The sequence below is a fragment of the Pinus tabuliformis genome, chromosome 6 (assembly GCF_031772625.1).
Source record: "Pinus tabuliformis cultivar Carrire ecotype Pingquan chromosome 6, CPIR1, whole genome shotgun sequence".
Taxonomy (NCBI): domain Eukaryota; kingdom Viridiplantae; phylum Streptophyta; class Pinopsida; order Pinales; family Pinaceae; genus Pinus; species Pinus tabuliformis.
This window is the reverse complement of record NC_142292.1, coordinates 975,722,577-975,746,442: the sequence shown is the minus strand read 5'-3', so window position 1 is coordinate 975,746,442 and position 23,866 is coordinate 975,722,577. Positions and strand designations below refer to the sequence as shown.

Genomic DNA, 23,866 nt, shown 5'->3' with positions numbered 1-23,866 from the left:
CAAAAGGGAATTTGGCTAGTTTTGACTTCTATTTTTTGACCCCCTTGGAGCCTCACCCCAACTATGGCTGCCAAATTCGACCTACTAGAAACTGCCTGAAAATCCCTCTGCAAACTCCTCCAAAATGTTGGGTTCACCCCTGCTATCCAACTACTAACTTCCCGGATGAACTCTTGGCCCGGATCAGCTGCTCCCAAACACCACGAAATTCTGTTGAGTGGCCTCTGCGCTGTCCCTCTACCCAGAAATGCGAAATGCTGGTATCCTGGCTTAGCTAGTTGAAAGCTCCAGCGAAAATGCCTACCCAATGCTGCTACCTCAGCCCATTAACCTCTCGACAAGCAATGATGTCCCTGCTGGTCTCAAACTCGCTCTGCGTGATTCCTAGCTGCACAGAAATACACACTCCCCCCTCTGTGCTAGTTACTGATGTGTGTTGCTGCCTCGAAACTCCTGAAAACTCCTGTAGAATAGCCTCCCTAGGGCGGGGCACGGATGGTCCCCCGAAGTAGAGGTTGAATTTCCCGTGTGAGAGACTCGTGGCTAAACAACTGGTAGACTCACTAAACAGCAAAGTGAACAGATGTGTGTTTGTTTGCAAATGTCAAAGATGATCCAAAATGAGAGCTGATCTCTCCTTATATCTCCTTGGGCCTCCTTAGCCTCATGTGGGCCCCTCCATCCACCCATTCGATTTCCCTCCAAGCATATCAAATGGCTAGTTCGAATTCCTCATGTGGGTGGCCCCCACATTCCACTAGCTGCTAAATAAAGTCGAATTAGCCCCAAAGTCCCTAAGTCGAAGTGTGGGGCCCTCTTCCTAAGTCAAAAATGTGCCAAAATTGTGTAGCTGCACCCTGTTACTAATGTTTTTAAGAAGGGACATGACAGTCCTCCCCTCTCGAATGTTTTTTGCCCTTAAGCAACCTCAAAGCTAGGTGCTCCAATATGTTCTCACCTTCCCAGGTGACATCCTCATCCGGCAAGTTCTTTCAGCGCACCAAGAACTCCTTGATGGTCCTGCTCCTCAGTCTCCTCTCCATGCTCTCCAAAATGGCCTTTGGTTCCAACACCAAGTGGCCCTCATCATCTAGTAGGGGTCGATCAGCTACTGTTATCACTTGTTGTGCCAACACCTTCTTAAGGCATGAGACATGATAACATTGTGGATCCTACTCCCATGAGGCAGCTCCAGCTCATAAGCCACCTCCCCAACTCGCCTGATCACCCAGTAGGGCCCATAGAAGCGTGCTTGTAGTTTCTTGGTCCCCTTTTGTTTCAACGTGGACTGCTTGTATGGATGCAGCCGGAGGTATACCAAGTCCCCCTCCTCAAAGTCTCTCTCTGTCCTGTGCTAGTTTGTGTAAAATTTTTGCTGATTTTAGGCTGTCACCAAATTATCCTTAAGAGCCTTGAGGATATCTTGGATCTCTTAAACCCAATCCTTAGCCTTTGGGGCCCGGTTGTCTCCAAAAACAATATCAGGAAAAGTCAATGCATCATATCCATAAAGGGCACGGAAAGTAGTCATACCGATGGACATGTGGTGCGTGGTGTTGTAGCAGTACTCGCCCAAATGCAACAACCGAACCCACGTCCTCTGTTGACCTATCACATAGTTCCTTAGGTACCCCTCCAACCACTGATGAACTCTCTCCGTCTGGCCATCTGTCTGAGGGTGATAACTGGTGCTAGGAGTGAGCTCCATCCCAACCAACCTGAAGAGTTCCTGCCAAAAGCCTCCCATGAATATGTTGTCCCTGTTAAACACACATGGGCAGCAAGAGAAATATTAATGATAAAACATGAAAGTGCATTTTTTATTAACAGGAGATATACATTTATAGTACATTGTTGTGACCGTTGGGTTTCACATCCCAAGGTCTCTTGGACTCCTTTTGTCCATTCGGCTTCCACACTAACCCATTGAGGATTAGGTGTCCAACATTCCCCCCCTTAATCCGAAGGGTTATGTATGAGTCCAAGAAGAGAGCTATAATACAAAATGTGCAAAAATGCATGGCAGCACTAGGCTGAATGTGCTCTATGAAATGTTGGTATAAAGGGCGGTGGTTTAAGGATGACCACCAACACTGGAACGCTTAGTGCAGTTCCCAGAACTCTTCCAAAACTGGCAAGAAGCTGAAGTCTTCTGCTAGAGGAAGTGCTCCTATTGTTTTGAAGAGGAAAACCTTCAACCATGAAAGGGAGGTCTCACCTCGCATAAAAGGGAGAACTTCAACCTGAAAAGGGAAGTCTCAACCTGTGATGGTTTAAGGATGACCAACAACTCTGGAATGCTCAATGCAATTCCTGGAACTCTTCCAAAACTGGCAAGAAGCTGGAGTCTTCTGCTAGAGGAAGTGTCCTCAATTTTGTTCCTGGAATTCTTCCGAAACTGGCAAGAAGCTGAAGTCTTCTGCTAGAGGAAGTGTCCCAGATTGCCAACTGAAGGCATGTTTACGGGCATCTTTGTTTTTGGCTACAACTCTGAAACTGGTGTGGCAGGTTGTGGCTCAGGCTCGCTTGATGTGACTTTGAAACTTGTAGATGACCATCATTTCCCCCCCTGTCAGATACAAGGTGAGATGATGGAGAAAACTCAACTGCAAGATTGTTCAATACTCTAGAACAAGTTCTGACATGTGTTTGGAATATCTTCTTGGCTGTTGATGCCCATTGCCAAGAAGCGATCCATCCAAGATAAATCTTTGTTCTTGCAGGACGTTTGTTGCTGAAGCATCTGTGTGAAGAATGGGTGGTTTTATGACAGTGCTTACATGGATGAAGATCAAAACAGTGATCTTTCAGATGGCCAACTCGGTCACAGTGTTGGCATTTTACAATCTGTTGTTGTTGTTGTCGTTGCTGATGTGGAAGAAGGGCAGAGTCTGGAACAGCTGAAGCTAAACTGTCATGAGGAGCAGGTGAACTGTCATGAATGAATCCAGCACTCTGAAACTGAATGGGCTTTGAGTAGTCTAGAATATGAAAGGACAAGTCCTTGTCATATCCAAGACCAGTTTTGTGCTTGTTGTGGACAAGCTGTTCCCAAGGTCTGATGATGGGCTTGGGAAGTGCAGATTGAGTTTCTGCATCTGCATGTACAACTGTTGCTTTATTTGAATGAACTGTAACATTATTGACTTGCTGTTTATGGGAGTCTGTTTCAATCCTCTGAACAGAAACAGGTTCAGAATGATGACTCCACTGCTGTAATTCTTCCTGCTGTAGCTTTGTCTCAAGCTGCAAAAATTCAATATTCTCTTGTACATTATACAAACAGGTTCTAATGTCAACCAGAGAAGCTTTGCTTATTCTTACTGTACCATGATCAGAGGAATGTATCAGAGTTTTTAAGAACTCTAATATTTCAGTAATTCGAGGCATATTCTCCATTGTCAAAATTACACCCCTTTAAAAAACTGATTACAACTATGACCCAATGAGTAAAAGTAACACCCACTCACAGAAAAATCCTCTGTAAATGTGCAGCAAATGAATCAAGGAACAGAAACTATAATGAGCTTTAAATATAGTTCCACAATTGGGGCAGTAGTGACTGCAAACTTGCTTGGATCCTTCAAATACTCCTTCCCTTTTGAATCAGAAATGATGGCTAACAAAACTTCAACAATTATAACACTGTCATGGACAGGACTTGAATGCTCATATGCATTGACTGGGGTACGAATCAGTATTCTCTGATCTTGCCACTTTCTTCAAAGAAAACAATAGTCCACTTCAATATTTGAGATACCAGATTTGCATGATAACAAATGATTTTCTGCAAATAGCTGTTATGCAGGCTCCTGGGATTTGCTCCAATTTTTTTTTTTGGAAGACAAAAATGATCTTTATAAACTTGCTGACAGCGCTTAATGTTATGCTGGAAACAATGCGTCCCTCTTATCTAGCAGAGAAAAAACAATGCATAAATAGTCCTAGCACAAGACACGACCATGGTCTTCATAGAGAGTGTATACAATTTAATGCATAATGAGTTTGACAGTAGGTGAGGGCACACAGGCTTTAATGAGGAGCACACTTATAAAAATTGTTTATCGCACAACTCACACCATAATAGATTCATGACTTTCAAAAAATCTTCAACGCTGGACTAACATACTGAAATCGAACAGTTTTTATTCCTTGTGGAGAGAATAGACAGATACTTTAATGTTGGATCAATTGCAGAGTCCACTAATAGCTCTGAAACCGGCCTTGAGCGAATCAAAACATCTGAATCATACACGCGAGGGAAAAGTGTGCGAAGAATATATGATGAAGAACCGGAAGCCAGAGGGCACAAGTTAACACAGTTACAACTACGAATTCCAACAAACCTCTGAATCTTTTATTAGCACCAGCATTGGGAGGACTGACTTTGTTCGTTAAGAATTTCATATCAACAGGTTTTGGAATTTGAGGAGGTGTGGTGCTGCTAATAAGAGCCCAGTTTGCGAGTCGGAGAATCTGGGAACTTTAATGGCTGCCCAACAACGTTCTCTAACGTTTCTCGATTGCTTGCCCCCTTGAACGGTGTCGTCCCATAAAGCAGCTCGTATAAAAAGATCCCAAATGTCCACCAGTCAACAGTTGTAAGCCAATCATATATATAAGCATCGTTTCATATATGGTCACCGCACCAGTCCAAAACTCGCATTGGAATCCCCGATTTGCCAAACCTTCACGTCCGAATTCTACCCCAAAGAAGAGAGTAGTTTTTCGGCCAGTCGCAATTCATGGAGGTGCAATTCATCCACAACAACAAGATAAAAGAATTGACTTTTATCCTAAATAACAGTGCTTCAACACCAAACCGCTTGCGTTCCTTCGACCCCAACGCGGCTGCCCTCTTCCAGAAGATACAAACCGCCTACGACGAGACTGCTCGCAAGGCCTTCGATGAATTGTTCATTGCTCGGCTACAGCTCGCACTAAACAAGATTTGAACCAGCATTCCCTATCAGATCAGTGAACCGGAGTGAAGTTGAAGAAAACTAGCGACGGTATGACATCCAGCTTCGGACACGATGGATCGGGCGGTGTCATTTCCAGTCATCACAGTAGTTGTCATGGATCAAGCTTCAGCAATGAGGGGTCGTCTGGTGCCTTTGGCCCGGGTGACGACAATTACAGGGCGCACACAATCACGCATGGTGTCCGGCATATGAAAGCCCACCTCTTATCGTTCATAGTCAGCATGAACGTCCGAGGAGAGCCTCTCGCAGAGCTAAGAGGATTTGGTGGAGCTTTACAGCTACAATTGGTGCAATATTAGGATCCCTGTGGATGCTGTTTGGATTGTATGGCTCTCCTAGGAACATTTGGAAATGGCTCTGAACATTTGGAAATGGGGCTCAACTATTCCCGGATTCTGAGAGCAAATAGATTGTTTGTTCAGGGAATCTCTATACGAAATCGTAAACCGGCGTTTCAGCAGCATATGGGAAAAACGCAGTATATTTACACAGGATGCGCTGTCTGATAGGGTCAGCAGTATTCAAGGCGAGCAACATAACAATAGGAAGGCTTGACAGAATCTGGCACCAACGAATATATGGGCAGCGTAACAGTTGAAGGAGCATTTCAGAGAGCAGCGTTTTGTATGCAGATGGAGTAGCTATAGGAGCAGCGTAGCAGAAGGGAACAGGCCAGTGAAAAATGTTATGTCTATAACTGACAGGATCAACAGAGAAATTAATGGCAAGCAGGTTCTGCAGAGTTGACAGGTTTTAAAAATACCCAAGCCTCTATTTTCAGATAGCTGGAATGTGCGTTACACTCAGAATCGCAGAACCGACAGTTATATGAATGTAGAGAGGACGTTTCCGAGTTGTGAACCGTTTCTGACCCGTTCAAAGAGAACGATTAGTTCTAAATGTCATAACTGACGGCTAAGAATAGTAGAGTGAACCGGTAGAGGCATAAGCGAGGTACAGATGGTGATAATTTAGGCTAGATGTCCGGATCATCAAAGTCGAGGTATACATTTCAAAAGAGGTAGCATTTGAATGCCGAGCTATATGTTACAAAGGAGAATGATTGCACAACAGTAAATGACACATAATGCCAGAAAAGTTACAGAGGAAAAGATCTCAGACTTCAATCTCAATGAGCAATATGAATTTATCCTAACAAATGATCACAAACCCACAAGCTTCATTAAGACATAGAAGCGTTGGTTTACACAGGCCACAAAAACAAGTGGCTTACACAATATTGAGAAGGTTATGAACGAACCAGCTCCGATACCATGTTAAACACACATGGGCAGCAAGAGAAATATTAATGATAAAACATGAAAGTGCATTTTTTATTAACAGGAGATATACATTTATAGTACATTGTTGTGACCGTTGGGTTTCACATCCCAAGGTCTCTTGGACTCTTTTTGTCCATTCGGCTTCCACACTAACCCATTGAGGATTAGGTGTCCAACAGTCCCTGTCGCTCACTATGTTCTTGGGGAGCCCATGCAATCTAAAAATCTCCCGGAAGAATAGCTCGGCAACTTGTGCAGTCGTGTACCTGGTGGGGATGGCGAAGAAGTGGGAAAATTTGGTCAATCTGTCGATCACTACGTATATGCAATCTTTCCCCTATACTATGGGAAGCTCTGTGATGAAATCCATAGAAATACTTTCCCATTTCCCCTCTGGAATGGGAAGTGGTTGTAGCAATCTTGCGGGGTGGGTCAACTCCCCCTTGTTCCTCTGACAAGCCTCACACTCCCGTACGTGCTGCAACACATCCTCCTTGAGGCCCTTCCACGTGAATCTCTCTCGGACAACCATATAAGTCTTTCGGAACCCCTGGTGTCCGAACAATGGTGAATCATGGGCTGCCTAGAGTACCCTCTCCCTCAACTACGAGTTGGATACTAAGTAAATGCGCCCCTTGTAATAGATGACCTCATCCATCACATGGTAACGCTGATCTGCGTGTGTACCCTCGAATACCTCGCATGCCCTCCTGTCTTTGGAGTACTCTACCAACAACTGAGCCTTCTAATCGTGGCAAATGCTCATGAGAGATAACCCAGCTAGCCTTCGAAATAGAGCATCAGCCACCACATTGTGCTTTCCTCGCACATGCTCTATATCGAAGTCATAGGCCTGCACCTTGCTGACCCATTGCTGCTGCCTGTCATTGAGGCCCTGCTGCCCCATGAAATGTCGAAGACTATTGTGATCAATCTTCACTTGGAACCAGTTGCCCACCAAGTACTGGCGAAACTTGCCCAATGCATGCATAATGGCCAGCGTCTCCTTGTCATATATGGAATATGACAGCTCATGTGGTAGGATCTTTCAACTCTCGAAAGCTATGGGATGCCCCTCCTGTGATAATACTGCCCCAACTCCTACCTCGAATGCATCACACTCCACTATGAATGGCTGGGGAGAGTCCGAAAGTTTCAAAACAGGGCAACTGCTCATCACCTCCTTGAGGCAATCAAAGGCGACCTATGTTGCATCAGTCCATGCGAAGGCCCCCTTCTTGGTCAAGTTGTTCAAAGGCGTTGCCAGCTACGGGAACCCCTTGACAAATTTCTTGTAGTAGGTGCAAATACCCAAGAAACCCCTTAGCGTAGTCATGTCTTGGGGTATTGGCCAATCTTGGATGACCTGAATCTTCTCCTCGTGGACCTTCACCCCATCTGCTCTAATAATATGCCCTAGGTAAAGCATCTCTGTTAACCCAAACTCGCACTTGGAGAGCTTGGCATAAAACTGTTGCTCCTCCAGAATGCACAATACCTCCTCTAATTGTTGGAGGTGCCCCTCCCATGTTGTAATATCCCATATCAGGAATATACCCCAAACACAAGCAAACTCCAACCAGAGATGGACTAGGAGGGCATTTACCATATATGTCACCTCTAAAAAGAGGACGAGATTCGGAGGCTACCTGGCCCTTTCCAGTTTCTATCTAAGAGTATAATAGAAACATACAAGTGATATAATAGCCGAGAATGCTCACAGAGATACAAGTAACAATGATACTATATATATAAAATAAACCATAAACAGATACACAAGAAATGCAGAGAGAATGCTAAGCCATTTTATTATACTGAGTAATAAAATGAATACAGGAGGTGATCAGGATGATGGCACCTCTACTTGCACAAGGCAAGTGAAGAAATACACTCAGAATAGCAAAGGAATGGCCCCTCTCTGATCTGTGTCCAAGCTGCTAGGAAAACTGATGCGCTGCTGCTGCTGCTAGAAATCAAACGAGGATTTGGGACTGCTCCCCTCCTCAGAAAAAGTTGAAACTCTAGAATTGGACTCTACTCAAGAAACCCAGAAAAACCCAAAAAGCTTTCCTGGAATGGCTGACCCCTGAAAATCACCCCCTTGAGGTTTTGTGCAGTTCCTCACTGCTCTACGCTGCCACTGAATAGAACCCTCTAAAACTCAGCCCAGAACTCTGCGAAACTCCTCCAAAATGTAAGAGCTGATCTCTTGCTCAATCCCTCAGCTCAAATCCTCCACAAACCCTCAATCTAGACTGCTCCAAAAAAGAACTGCGTCCCTCTCCCAGTGCTGCGCAGTCCTCCAGAACACTGAGAAAACCACTGTTGAAATGCTGAAGATACTGCTGCTAAAATGCCAACGAAAATACCTTGCTCGAGCAGGCACTCGAAGTCCCCCGGGGCTAAGGGTGAGATCTCTGAATGGAGACACTCAATGCACTAAACAGTGTTGCAGACTAGCTAAACAACTAGCATGCTCTAAGCCAAAACAACTATCACAAATGAACATAACTGAATGATCAAAATGAGGGGGATCCTCTCTCTTTTATAGCTTCTGCCTCTCTCAATCCCAATGCTCACCTTCTCCTGCGTGATTCCCCTATTGCCATGTGTTCCTCCCCTCCTGTGTAGTCCCTCCATGTGCCTGCGTGGACTCCATTTCTACATCCCCCTTTTGGCCCCCTTGGCTCACCCTTTAAGTCACAACGTTGTGCTACTAGGAAGTGACTTTTATTCTAAAAGTGATTTATGTCCCCCTTTCTCACTTTTTTTATTTACAAAATAACTATAGAAGGCAAAATTTGGCAAAATCGAATATTCCAATTAGTTGGGGCTAATTAGGAATATTACACATGTCCAGCTGTAGATCAGAATGTCATCGAAGAACACTAACACGAACCTCCTCAACTGTTCCCAGAAGACATGGTTCATGCATGACTGGAATGTGGTTGGAGCGTTGGTCAGCCCAAATGGCATGACCAGAAACTGAAAGTGCCCATAGTGGCACCGAAAAGCTGTCTTAGGGATATCCTAATCCCTCACCCTGATCTGGTGGTACCCTGAACGCAGATCAATCTTAGAGAAGTACTTTGATCCTCTAAGCTCATCCATCAGCTCGTCAATGTTGGGAATAGGGTACCGTTTCTTTAGAGTCTTTCGCTTGAGGGCCCGTAGTCAATGCACATCTAAAGGGTTCCATCCTTCTTCTTCACCCACACCACTAAAGAAGCGAAGGGACTGGAACTTGGCCTGATATGGCCCAATGCAAGTAGCTCCTAGATGGCCTTGTCTATCCCATCCTTATAGGCTTTGGGATGCCTGTAAGGAGTAGTGATCACTGCCTGTACACCCGACTCCAACTCAATGATGTGCTCAAATCCTTTGTCTGGTGGCTACCCTGGTGGAATGTCCCCAAACACTACTACATACCTGTCCAGCAAAGCCTGTATGTCTACCGGTGGTGGCTGCGCCTGCCCCCCAGCCTCTAAGATCCTCAACTTAACTGCCAATGAAATGTCCCCATGTCGTAAGTCTACCTCCATCCTGTGGGACAAAACTGTCTGAGGTGGATAAAACTGCATGCCTCTCAAGACTACCAATTTGCCATCTAGCCCAATGAACTCCATCTCTGGCTTCCTCCAGTCCGTCGTGACTCGCCCAAGGGAATATAGCCACCAGACACCCATCACCACGTTGGTGTTTGGCACATCGACCACAGAGAAGTGGTCCGTCATCGAGTAGTTCCCCATAACTACTATCAAGAAGGGCACATATCTAGTGCACTGGATGTGTAATATTCCTAATTAGCCATGGCTAATTGGAATATTCGATTTTGCTCAATTTTTGCCTTCTATAGTTATTTATAAATAAAAAGGTGAGGAAGGGGGACATAACTCACTTTTAGAATAAAAGTCACTTCCTAGTAGCACAACGTTGTGACTTAAAGGAGAGCTAAGGGGGCCAAAAGGGGACACAGAGATGGAGCCCACACAGACACTTGGAGGGACTGCGCAGAAGGGAAGAAACACGTGGCAAGAGAGGAATTACGTTGGAGGAGGTGAGCCTAGGGATTGAGAGAGGCAAAGGCTATAAAGGAGAGAGAAGCCCCCTCATTTTGATCATTCAGTTATGAGCATTTGTGATAGTCACTTCGACTTAGAGCATGCTGGTTGTTTAGCTAGTCTGTAGCACTGTTTAGTGCATTGAGTGTCTTCGTTCGAAGATCTCACCCTTAGCCCTTGGGGACTTCGAGTGTCTGCTCGGGCAAGGTATTTCCATTGGCATTTCAGCAGTAGTTTTATCAGCATTTCAGCAACAGTTTCATCAGCGTTTTGGAGGATTGCGCAGCACTAAGAGGGGTGACGCAGTTCTTTCTGGCAGGAGTTCTGGGTTGAGGGTTTGCAGTGGGATTTGTGCTGAGAGATAGAGCAGGGGATCAGCCCTTGCATATTGGAGAATTTTGGCAGAGGTTTCAGGCAGATTTCTGAAGGGTTTCATTCAGTGGCAGCGTAGAGCATTGAGGGATTGCGCAGAACCCCAAGGGGGTGATTTTCAAGGGTCGACCATTTCAGAAAAGCATTCTAGGTTTTTCTGGGCTTCTTGAGTAGAGTCTGATTCCAGAGTTTCAGCCTTTTCTGAGGAGGGGAGCAGCGCCAAATCCTCATTTGATTTCTAGTAGCAGCAGCTTGGACGGAGTTCAGAGAGGGGCCATTCCTTTGCTATTCTGAGTGTATTTCTTCACTTGCCTTGTGCAAGTCGAGGTGCCATCTTTCTGATCACCTCCCGTACTCATTCTATTACTCAGTATAATAAAATGGCTTAGCATTTCTTTCTCTGCATTTCTTGAGTTTTTGCTTATGGTTATATTGTTATATGTTGCACCATTGTTATTTTTACCTCTTGAGCTTCTCGACTATTATACCACTTGTGTGTTTTCTCTTATACTCTTAGACAGAGTCTAGGAAGGGCCATGTAGCCTCCGGATCTCGTCCTCTTTTCAGAGTCGACATATCTGGTAAATGCCTTCCCAGTCCATCTCTGGTTGGAGTTTGCTTGTGTTTGAGTAATATTCCTGATAAGGGATATTACAGTGGTATCAGAGCATAGATCTGGCTCAGCCTGTGGAGCTAGCAATCTATGACACCAGGGGAAAAACCCTACGTCTGTTACAGAGGTCGGAGATACAGAGACACTAGGCGTAGGTTGGAGAACACTTACGGAGAGGGAGACTATGTTCCGGTGGTGGATGCAGAATAGGAGGAGCCTGTGCGGGACGCAAGACAGAAGGAGCCTGTGGTGGACGCAAAGCAAGAGAATCCAATGGCAGAGGATGACGGGAAGAGATTTGCGGATATGCTCCTCAAATCAGTGCAGGATCTGTCGAGGCAGATTGAGGTGATGGGGCAAAGATTCACAGCAGTAGAGGCCAGACAGCGTGAGAGCCCATGGGATTTCCAAGTTGGTGAGGGATCGGGCGCATCCCACCATTTGCCAGAGCAGCGTGATACTGCGCAGCAAGTAGCCTCACATGCCCCTACACGCTCTACCATGCCCACTTTCTTAGGAGCCGACACGGGGGCCATAGCCCAGCAGGAGGCAGAGCCCGGACATATGGGCGATTATTTTGCAGAGTACCAGGCCTATGGGCAGGAGTTCAGGGAAGCCCACTCATTCAAAGATTTTGTTCAACTCCAGCGGGATAGTAGACCCTACGACCATCACAGAGGGTATCGACATTACCATGATGGGGACACCCACCGTGCAGCGAGCAGATTCCACTTGCCTACGTTTGATGGTTCATCAAACAATTCGGCAAAGTCTTGGGTGGAGAAGCTAGACATTTATTTCCAGCTTAACCAAATGTCGGAGACAGAGGCCATCAAGGTGGCAACATTGCATTTGGATGGTGAGGCCCAGGATTGGTGGTTTCATGGGATGGTTACACTCGGGCACGGGCACGACATATGCTGAGTTTACCAGGAGATTGATGGAGCGAGTTGATCGAAGGGATCCAGAGCAGCATTTTGTTGAGCTGACGAGGCTCAAACAGAGAGCGAGCCCAGAGACCTACATTACAGATTTCTTGAGGGTCTCCGTGATGGTGCCAGACCTATCCACGGCGCGGAGGGTCTATATGTATGTTGAGGGGTTAGCAGAGTCACTTCGGGGTTTAGTCCGATCCATTAGACCAGCCACACTCCAAGATGCTATCAGCAGGACCCGGGACTTACAGGATGTCTTACCCAGGACCCGGACACCTTACCCCCAGAGACAGACTTTTCAGTCTAAGGGGAAGAATGTGAGGATTCCACCTCCAAAGGGCAATCCAGGACGAGTACAGATTGATGACGATGCCAGGAGGGAGCTGAAGAAGAAGCGGTTGTGCTTCACTTGTCAGGAGTCGTGGGTACCAGGACATAAATGTGCTGCTGGCAAAGCACATTTTATTGAGGTCTTCTCCGAGAGCAGTGGAGAAGAGGATGATGAGGATGATGTGGAGGCAGGAGATAGCCATGCCGTACAGGGACCTTTGCCACCTCCACCGCCAGCAGCAGGTGGTGCATCTTTTGCACCCACCGGAGGGGCCCTTGCAGCGTTGCAAGAGTTCCCAAGTATCTGACACTACGCGTACGGGGGACAATACGTGGCTAGCGAGTATCAGTTTTCGTTGATAGTGGGGCAACCCACAACTTCATCGATGCACAGATGGTTGAGCGAAGAGGTATACAGACAGAGAGCTTCGATGGGTTTTCACTTTTCAGTCTTGGTCCTAGGAGATCAGACCATGATGTGTGCTCATTATCTTCTAGAGCTTTCAGTGACGATGGGCACCTACACATTGACTGACCACTTTTTCGTAGTCGATATTCCGGACACCAACATAATATGTAATATTCCTAATTAGCCATGGTTAATTGAAATATGCGATTTTACCCAATTTTTGCCTTCTATAGTTATTTATAAATAAATAAAAGTGAGGACGGGGACATAACTCACTTTAAGAATAAAAAGTCACTTCTTAGTAGCACAACGTTGTGACTTAGGGAGGATCCAAGGGGGCCAAAGGGGGACGCAGAAATGGGGCCCACGCAGACACATGGGGGGACTGCGCAGGAGGGAAGGACACATGGGAAGAGGGGAATCACGCAGGAGGAGGTGAGCCTAGGGATTTTGAGAGGTAGAGGCTATAAAATAGAGAGTGGATCATTCAGTTATGTGCATTTTGAGCTAGTCGTTTCGACTTCTGAGCATGTTGGCTATTTAGCTAGTCTGGAGCACTGTTTAGTGCATCGAGTGTCTCCGTTCGGAGATCTCACCCTTAGCCCCAGGGGACTTCGAGTGCCTGCTCGGGCAAGGTATTTCCATTGGCGTTTCAACAATAGTTTATCAGCATTTTCAGCAGCAGTTTCATCAGCTTTCTGGAGGACTGCGCAGCACTGAGAGAGGGACGCAGTTCTTTCTGGCAGTAGTGTTGGATTGGGGTTTTGCAGGAGGATTTATGCTGGGTGATTGAGCAGGGGACCAGCCCTTGCCTATTGGAGGATTTTTGGCAGAGTTTCAGGCAGAGTTTAGAGGGGTTTCCTTCAGTGGCAGTGCAGAGCAGTGAGGAATTGCGCAGAACCCCAAGGGGGTGATTTTCGGGGGTCGGCTATTTCAGGAGAGCTTTCTGGGTTTCTCTGGGTCTCTTGAGTAGAGCCTGAATCCAAAGTTTCAACTTTTTCCGAGGAGGGGAGCAGCCCCAAATCATCATTTGTTTTCTAGCAGCAGCAGCAGCATCTACACAGAGAGGCCATTCTTGTCATTCTGAGAGTATTTCTTCACTTGCCTTGTGCAAGTCGAGGTGCCATCTATCTAATCACCTCTTGTACTCATTTTATTGCTCAGTATAATAAAATGGCTTAGCATTTCTCACTGCATTTCTTGTGTATCTACTTATATTTCTGATTTACATTATTATATGTTGTTCCAATGTTATTTTATCACTTCTGGGTTATTATATCATTTGCACATATTTGGTTGGAGTTTTTGCTGGGTTAGGGATATTATAGTGGTATCAGAGCATAGATCTGGCTCAGCTTGTGGAGCTAGCAATCTATGACACCAGGGGAAAAACCCTACATTTGTTACAGAGGTAGGAGGTACAGAGACACTAGACGTAGGTTGGAGAATACCTACGGGGAGGGAGACTGTGTTCCTATGGTGGATGCAAAACAGGTGGAGCCTGTGGTAGACGCAGAACAGAGAGAGCCAGTAGTGGACACAGAACAGATGGCTGACGAGGACGGGAAGAGATTTGTGGATATGCTCCTCAAATCAGTGCAGGATCTGTCGAGGCAGATTGAGGTGATGGGGCTGAGATTCACGGCAGTAGAGGCCAAACAGCGTGAGAACCCACAAGTTTTTCAGATTGGTGAGGGATCAGGTGCATTCCATCACTTGCTAGAGTAGCGTGATACTGCGTAGTAGGTGGCCTCACATGCCCCTGCACGCTCTACCATGCCCACTTTCTTAGGAGCAGAGATGGGGGCCGTAGCCCAGCAAGAGGCAGAGCTCGGACATATGGGCGATTATTTTGCAGAGTACCAGGCCTATGGGCAGGAGTTCAGGGAAGCCCTCTCATTCAGAGATTTTGTTCAGCTCCAGCGAGATAGCAGACCCCGCGACCATCACAAAGGGTACAGGCATTACCATGATGGCGACACCCATCGTGCAGTGAGTAGATTCCACTTGCCTACGTTTGATGGCTCATCAAACAGTTCGGAAAAGTCTTGGGTGGAGAAGCTGGACATTTATTTCAAGCTTAATCAGATGTCGAAGGCAGAGGCCATCAAGGTGGCAACATTGCATTTGGATGGCGAGGCCTAGGATTGGTGGTTTCATGGGATGGTTACACTGGGGCACTCCACAGTGACGGCATATGTCGAGTTTACCAGGAGACTGATGGAGCAATTTGATCGGAGGGATCCAGAACAGCATTTCGTTGAGCTGACGAGGCTCAAACAGTTAGGGAGCCCAGAGACCTACATTGCAGATTTCTTGAGGGTCTCCGTGATGGTGCCAGACCTATCCACGGCACGGAGGATCTATATGTATGTTGAGGGTTTAGCAGAGCCACTTCGTGGTCTAGTCAGATCCGCTAGACCGACCACCCTTAAGGATGCTATCAGCAGGACCCGGGACCTACAGGATGTCTTACCCAGGACCCGGACACCTTACCCCCGAAGACAGACTTTCCAGTCTAAGGGGAAGGATGTGAGGATTCCACCTCCAAAGGGGAATCCAGGACGAGTGCAGATTGACGATGATGTCAAGAGGGAGCTGAAGAAGAAGCGGTTGTGCTTCACATGTCAAGAGCCATGGGCACCAAGATATAGATGTGTTGTTGGCAAAGCACATTTTATTGAGGTCTTCTCCGAGAGCAGTGGAGAAGAGGATGACGAGAAGGATGTGGAGGCAGGAGATAGCCATGCCATACAGGGACCTTTGCCACCTCCACCACCAACAGCAGGTGGTGCATATTTTGCACCCACCGGAGGGGCCCTTGCAGCGTTGCGAGGAGTTCCTAAGTATCTGACGCTACGCGTACGAGGGACAGTACGTGGCCAGCGCGTATCAGTTTTGGTTGACAGTGGGGCAACCCACAACTTCATCGATGCACAGATGGTTGAGCGGAGAGGTATTCAGACAGAGAGCTTCGATGGGTTTTCAGTATTGGTCCCAGGAGATCATCATCAGACCATGACGTGTGCTTGTTATGTCCCAGTGCTTTCAGTGACAATGGGCACCTACACATTGACTGACCACTTCTTCGTGGTCGATATTCCGGACACCAACATGATACTGGGTGTTCAGTGACTTATTACTCTATGGAAGGTCACGACGGATTGGAAGACCCTAGAGATGGAGTGGGATGATGAGAAGACAAGGAGGCATGAGAAGATACGGGGACAGCACACATATCTGCCTCAGACTGTGTCGGCTCATCGGATGGAGGCAGTCTTCCGGAAGGGAGACATAGAGTGGGCAGTGGAGCTGCGTGCATCAGAGGCAGGGACTACAAGGCAGACGGTACATCCAGAGATCCAGTCCATCCTTGATCGATATGCCATAGTGTTTGGAGAGATTCCACTAGGACAACCACCGGATCAGGGGTTTGAGCACACTATCGAGCTTGAGCAGGGCATCCAGGCAGTGATCACCACCCCCTATAGGCATCCCAAGGCCTATCGGGACGAGATAGAGCGGTCCATTCAGGAGTTGCTAGCTCTTGGGCACATCTGACCAAGCACGAGTCCTTTTGCTTCTTCTGTGGTGTTGGTGAAGAAGAAGGACAGTACATTGAGGATGTGCATTGACTACAGGGCCCTGAACAAGAGGACACTGAAGAACAGGTACCCCATACCCAAGATCGATGAGTTGATGGATGAGTTGAGAGGAGCACGGTTCTTCTCAAAGATTGATTTGAGATCAGGGTACCATCAGATTCGTGTGAGGGAGCAGGACATTCCCAAGACCGCCTTCAGATGTCATTATGGGCACTTTGAGTATTTGGTGATGCCCTTCGGGCTAACCAATGCCCCAGCTACATTCCACTCATGCATGAATCACATCTTCCGTAGTCACCTGAGGAAGTTTGTTGGTGTTCTTTGATGATATACTCATTTACAGCAGGACGTGGGAGGAGCATCTCCAGCATATTGAGACAGTATTACGCATCTTGGAGGAGTAGCAGTTCTATGCCAAGCTCTCCAAATGTGAGTTTGGGTTGACGGAGATGTTATACTTGGGACACATCATTGGAGTGGACAGAGTGAGGGTCCACGAGGAGAAGATTAGGGCCATCAGAGATTGGCCAGAGCCGAGAAACGTGACAGAACTTCGAGGATTCATTGGCATTTGTACTTACTATCGGAAGTTCATCAAAAATTTCTCATAGCTTGCTGCACCCCTGACAGATTTGACGAGGAAGGGGGCATTCAGTTGGTTGGATACAGCGCAGCAAGACTTTGACAGGCTCAAGGAGGTTATGAGCAGTTGCCCAGTGCTTGCATTGCCAGATTTTACGCAGCCATTTGTTTTGGAGTGTGATGCGTCGGGAGAGGGGATCGACGCAGTATTGATGCAGGGAGGTCATCTTATAGCCTTTGAGCGCCGGAAGCTCCTTCCGCTCGAGAGGTTGTATTCTATATACAACAAGAAGATGCTGGCCATCATGCATGCATTGGCTAAGTACTGACAGTATTTGGTGGGGAACATGTTCAGGGTGAGGACTGATCACAACAACCTCAAGTTCTTTTTAGAGCAGAAGCAGTTGCAGGAGAGGCAGCAGAAGTGGATCAGTAAGATCCAAGCATATGACTTTGACATTGAGTATGTCAAGGGTAAGAACAACGTGGTAGCTGATGCCCTTTCACGTAGACCAGCCACGTTGTCTCTTATGAGCTTGGATACAGACTGGAGGGCTCGACTCTTAGTAGAGTACTCCAAAGATAGGTTTGCATGTGAGATTCTGGACGGATAGGTGGCAGATGATAGGTTCAGGGTGATTGATGAGATCATCTATTATAGGGATCGGATCTTCTTGACTGAGGGGTCTCAGCTCAAGAAGAAGATACTCCAGGCATCACATGATTCACCATTGGCAGGCCATCAGGGGTTTACCAAAACCTACAGGGCCATTAGAGAGAGGTTCTCCTAGAAGGGCCTCAAGGAGGACGTACTCCGGCATATCAGGGAGTGTAATGTTTGCCAGCAGAACAAGGGAGAGATGAGCCATCCCGCGGGTTTATTGCAGCCACTACCCATTCCAGAGGGGAAATGGGAGAGCATTTCGATGGACTTCATCACAGGATTGCCCACGATACAGGGCAAGGATTGCATCTTTGTCGTCGTTGACCGACTGACAAAGTACGCGCATTTCTTTGCCATATCCGCACACTACACAGCAGCATAGGTGGCCGAGCTATTCTTCAGGGATATCTTCAGGCTACATGGTCTTCCTAAGACCATCGTCAGTGATAGGGACAGCCGTTTTATGGGCAGGTTTTAGCAGGAGCTTTTCCGGTTGGTGGGGACAGAGTTGACACCGAGTACTAGTTATCACCCACAGACGGATGGGCAGATAGAGATAGTTAACAAGTGGTTAGAGGGCTACTTGGGTAACTATGTCAGTGGGCAGTAGCGAGCATGGTTGAGGTGGCTGCATCTAGGGGAGTACTGCTACAATACTTCACATCACATGTCCATTGGTATGTCACCATTCTATGCTTTATATGGGTATCATCCTTTATCTTTTGCTGACGTGATGTTTGGTGACAGCAAGGCTCCCAGAGCCAAGATATGGATCCAAGAGAGTCAAGATATTCTCCGAGCTTTCAAGGATAACATGGCTACAGCACAGAACCAGCAGAAGCTGTATGCTGACAGGGGTCGGGTGGAGAGATAGTTCGAGATAGGGGACATGGTCTACCTACGGTTACAGCCATATCGAAAATCGTCACTAAGACAGAAGGGGGCTGAGAAGCTTAAGCCCCGCTTTTATGGGTCGTACAGAGTGATACGCAGGGTTGGACAGGTTGCATATGAGTTGGAGCTACCCCAAGGCAGCAAGATTCATAACGTTTTCCATGTATCATGCCTAAAAAAGGCATTGGGGTAGTAGGTGACAGTGACAGATGAGCTACCACCCATGGATGATGAGGGGCATTTGGTATTGCAGCCGGAGGCTATTATTGATACCAGGGAGAGGCAGTTGCGGAGCAGGACGGTTCGGGAATTCTTGGTGAGGTGGAAGAATTTGCCAGATGAGGATGCCACTTGGGAGAGTGAGAAGATCTTGCAGCATCCATCACTTCAGTTGCTTGAGGACAAGCAACATTTTGCCGGGGGAGACTGTAATATTCCTAATTAGCCATGGCTAATTGGAATATTTGATTTTACCCAATTTTTGCCTTCTATAGTTACTTATAAATAAAAAAAAGTGAGGACGGGGGACATAACTCACTTTAAGAATAAAAAGTTACTTCCTAGTAGCACAACGTTGTGACTTAACGAGGAGCCAAGGGGGCCAAAGGGGGATGCAGAAATGGGGCCCACACAGACACATGGGGGGACTGTGCAGGAGGGAAAGACACATGGCAAGAGGGGAATCACGCAGGAGGAGGTGAGCCTAGGGACTGTGAGAGGCAGAGGCTATAAAATAGAGAGGAGCCCCCTCATTTTGGATCATTCAGTTATGTGCATTTTGAGCTAGTCGTTTCGACTTCTGAGCACGCTGGCTGTTTAGCTAGTCTGCAACACTGTTTAATGCATCGAGTGTCTCCGTTCGGAGATCTCACCCTTAGCCCCGGGGGACTTCGAGTGCCTGCTCAGGCAAGGTATTTCCATTGGCGTTTCAGCAGTAGTTTATCAGCATTTTCAGCAGCAGTTTCATCAGCTTTCTGGAGGACTCCGTAGCACTGAGAGAGGGATGCAGTTCTTTTTGGCAGTAGTGTTGGATTGGGGTTTTGCAGGAGGATTTATGCTAGGTGATTGAGTAGGGGACCAGCCCTTGCCTATTGGAGGATTTTGGCAGAGTTTCAAGCAGAGTTTCAGGCAGAGTTTAGAGGGGTTTCCTTCACTGGCAGCGCAGAGCAATGAGGAACTGCGCAAAACCCCAAGGGGTGATTTTCGGGGGTCAGCTATTTCAGGAGAGCTTTCTGGGTTTTTCTAGGTTTCTTAAGTAGAGCCCGAATCCAGAGTTTCAGCTTTTTCCGAGGAGGGGAGCAGCCCCAAATCATCATTTGCTTTCTAGCAGCAACAACAACATCCACACACAGAGGCCATTCTTGTCATTCTGAGAGTATTTCTTCACTTGCCTTGTGCAAGTCGAGGTGCCATTTGTCTAATCACCTCTTGTACTCATTTTATTGCTCAGTATAATAAAATGGCTTAGCATTTCTCGCTGCATTTCTTGTGTATCTGCTTATATTTCCAGTGTACATTATTATATGTTGTTCCACTGTTATTTTATCACTTCTGGGTTATTATATCATTTGCACATATTTGGTTGGAGTTTTTGTTGGGTTAGGGATATTACATAATACTGGGTGTTCAGTGGCTTATCACTCTAGGGAAGGTCACGACGGATTGGAAGACCCTAGAGATGGAGTGGGATGATGAGAAGACAGGGAGGCATGAGAAGATACGGGGGCAACACACATATCCGCCTCAGATTGTTTCAGCTCATCAGATGGAGGCAGTCTTTCGGAAGGGACACATAGAGTGGGCAGTGGAGCTGCGTGCATCAGAGGCAGGGACTATAGGGTAGAGGGTACATCCAAAGATACAGTCCATCCTTGATCAATATTCCATAGTGTTTGGGGAGATTCCACTAGGACAGCCACTAGATCGGGGGTTTGAGCACACCATCGAGCTTGAGTAGGGCATACAGGCAGTGATTACCACCCCCTATAGGCACCCCAAGGCCTATCGGAATGAGATTGAGTGGGCTATCCAGGAGTTGCTGGCTCTTGGGCACATTCAACCGAGCACGAGTCCTTTTGCTTCTTCTGTTGTGTTGGTGAAGAAGAATGACGGTACATTGAGGATGTGCATTGACTACATGGCCCTAAACAAGAAGACCCTGAAGAACAGGTACCCCATACCCAGGATCGATGAGTTGATGGATGAGTTGATAGGAGCACGGTTCTTCTCAAAGATTGATTTGAGATCTGGGTACCATCAGATTCGCGTGAGGGAGCAAGACATTCCCAAGACCGCCTTCAGGGGTCACTATGGGCACTTTGAGTTCTTGGTGATTCCCTTTGGGCTAACCAACACCCCTGCTACATTTCAATCCTACATGAATCACATCTTCCGTAATCACTTGAGGAAGTTTGTGTTGGTATTCTTTGATGATATTCTCATTTACAACAGGACTTGGGAGGAGCATCTCCAGCACATTGAGACAGTATTGCATATCTTATAGGAGTAGCAGTTCTATGCCAAACTCTCTAAGTGTGAGTTTGGGTTGACGGAGATGTTATATTTGGGACACATCATAGGGGTGGACGGAGTGAGAGTCCACAAGTGAGGGATGATCGAATGGCTAAGAGGCCCCAGAAGTTTCCCCACATAGAAACCCTCTAGGCGTGGTCCTCTCTCTGTTTTGTGACTTGATCTCCTCCAACATGTCTTTTTGCCCCTTGGCCAAGTCACTCAAGGCCCTCAAGAGGTTGTCGAAAGCCATCTCCTCCTTGCTCTTGGGCTCTGTCATTTCCTCCTCTTCTGCTACTGCTTTCCCCCTGTCCTCCGTGCCTGGAGTAATCTCTAACTCCCTTTCTCTGATCCTGTACCTCTATCTACGATAGGTGATGTTTTGCTGGTCCCCTTCTCTCATAGGAGACAATCCCGACAACTGAGCCAAGAACTAGGCTCTGAATGATCCTAAATAGGAAATACAAGTGATAACAACAAATTTTCTACGCAGCAAAATACAAAAACGAAATATTCATCAAGCACACACAGAAAAACTGCAAATGAAGAACTTTTAAGCCATTTTATTATATTTCTGCAAGCCAAATACAATAGATAGTGGAATGGTGCACCTGGGCTTGTCTCAATGGACAAGTAGGACCAAACCCAGGTAGGAAAATGGCTGAGCTGAAGGCTGCCCAGCTGCTGCACCAATCTGCACTGCGCTGCCCAAAAAACTGTTGCACTGCTGAATTTCGAATGGTTGGAAAGTGCACTAAAACCACTCAAACGTTTATATGCTTTTAACGTCGGACTCCTTGGCGAAAACCCAGAAAAACCCAAAAGGGAATTTGGCTGGTTTTGATTTCTGCTTTTCGACCCCCTTGGAGCCTCACCCTAGCCAATGTTGCATTAATCGTTATCGGCATTAAATCAGCGCGGGGAAAAAATCGGAAAAAATCATAAAAATCAGGAAAAAATCGGTAAAAATCGTAACATACAAAAATATTCATTTTTTTCAATTTTTTTAATATCTAAAGCATCTACAACATAAAATAGATACATTGACACATAAATATAATAAAAGAACTAATATATAAGATGTTTAATATCATTTCTAGTGCCACATCACACATAACAGTGAATCATGTCCTGGATAGTAAGTCCTGACCCATGACTCCCAACTCAGCCTCAAAATATCAACAAAAAATATAATAATGTATCTCATACCATGAGTCATAATGTCATATACAATGAAATGAACCAAATAACTAAAGTCTAATACTACTGATTTCCTTTACCCCTCTAGATGTAGATGTTGGTGGAGTTGGCAGTGGACTCTATTGTGCTCTAGAAGCTGAAGAACTAGGAGGTAGACCACGTCCTCTACTGGTGACAGGGGTAGCTTGGGTAGGTTGTGTCACCTCGTCCTCATAATTTTTTTTTTATTTTTTATTTATTGAAAAAATCGCGAAAAAAATACATGTATTTATCGGCCGATAATATCGCCGATTTCAAAAACTCGTGATTTTATGATATAATCGCGATTAGTGCAACATTGACCCTAGCTATGGCTGCCAAATTCGACCCACTGGAAACTGCGTACAAATCCCTCTACAAACTCCTCCAAAATGTTGGGTTCACCCCTGCTATCCAACTACTAACTTCCCAGATGAACTCTTGGCCCAGATTGGCTGCTCCCAAACACCAAGAAATTCCGCTGAGTGGCCTCTACGCTATCCCTCTGCCCAAAAATGTGAATTGATGGTATGTTGGCTCAACTAGCTGAAAGCTGCAGCAAAAATGCCTACCCAATACTGCTACCTCAGCTCCCTGACCTCCCAACAAGAAATGCGGTCCCTGTTGGTCTCAAACTCCCTCTGCATGATTCTTGGTTGCCCAGAAATATGCACTCCCCTCTCTGTGTTGGTTACAAATGTGTGTTGTTGCCTCGAAACTCCTGAAAACTCCTGTGGAAAAGCCTCCCTAGGGCGGGGCAAAGATGGTCCCTTGAAGTAGAGGTTGAATTTCCTGCCTGTACGGACTATACAGATTTTTTTCTTTGAAAACTTCTCTTGAACAGCGTGCAGCTAACAACACTAAATGTTGTTTGTGTTGTACCTTCTGTTGTCTTCTATGCCTTGATTTTCGTGCCCATTTTTGCCCAGAAACTCACTCCTTCAGCTTGCTGCAACAAATTTATCCTTCGGAACTTTTCTCCAGCTCTCAATCTCCTTTCTCCAATCTGCTCATGAAGAATGAATGCAGTCTCTCTTTTGTTTTCCCCTTTTTGTTTCACTAAATGGCTTTTGGGCAACTCTAAGATCTAATGGCTTAGATTCATTTAGATCAAGGGATGAGAATAAATGTGCATTTAATTCTCACTTTCTATTTTTTAACTCACCCATTAAATGAAGTACCCACATTGTACTTTATGTCTAAAGTCACTTTTCACTTTATAATTTAACATTGACTTTACCACTTATAAAGTCACTTTCACTTTATAAAGTCACACTTAGGAAAAGAATTATTTGGACACTTTTCCTTAGGTAGAGACTAACCCATGGGAAACCACTTGTCCAAGGTACATTAAAAATCAACACTCCCTCTTACCGAGGAAAGTGTTTCTCACCACACCCCTCT

At 46.2% G+C, this 23,866-nt stretch overlaps 1 protein-coding gene across 2 annotated transcripts in view; it reads left to right on the top strand.

The window, feature by feature from the left end:
- The window catches only part of LOC149262256 (Lycopene beta/epsilon cyclase protein), a 638,941-nt gene that overhangs the window by 540,522 nt on the left and 74,553 nt on the right, over nucleotides 1-23,866 (top strand). The gene's annotated exons all lie outside the window — the stretch shown is intronic.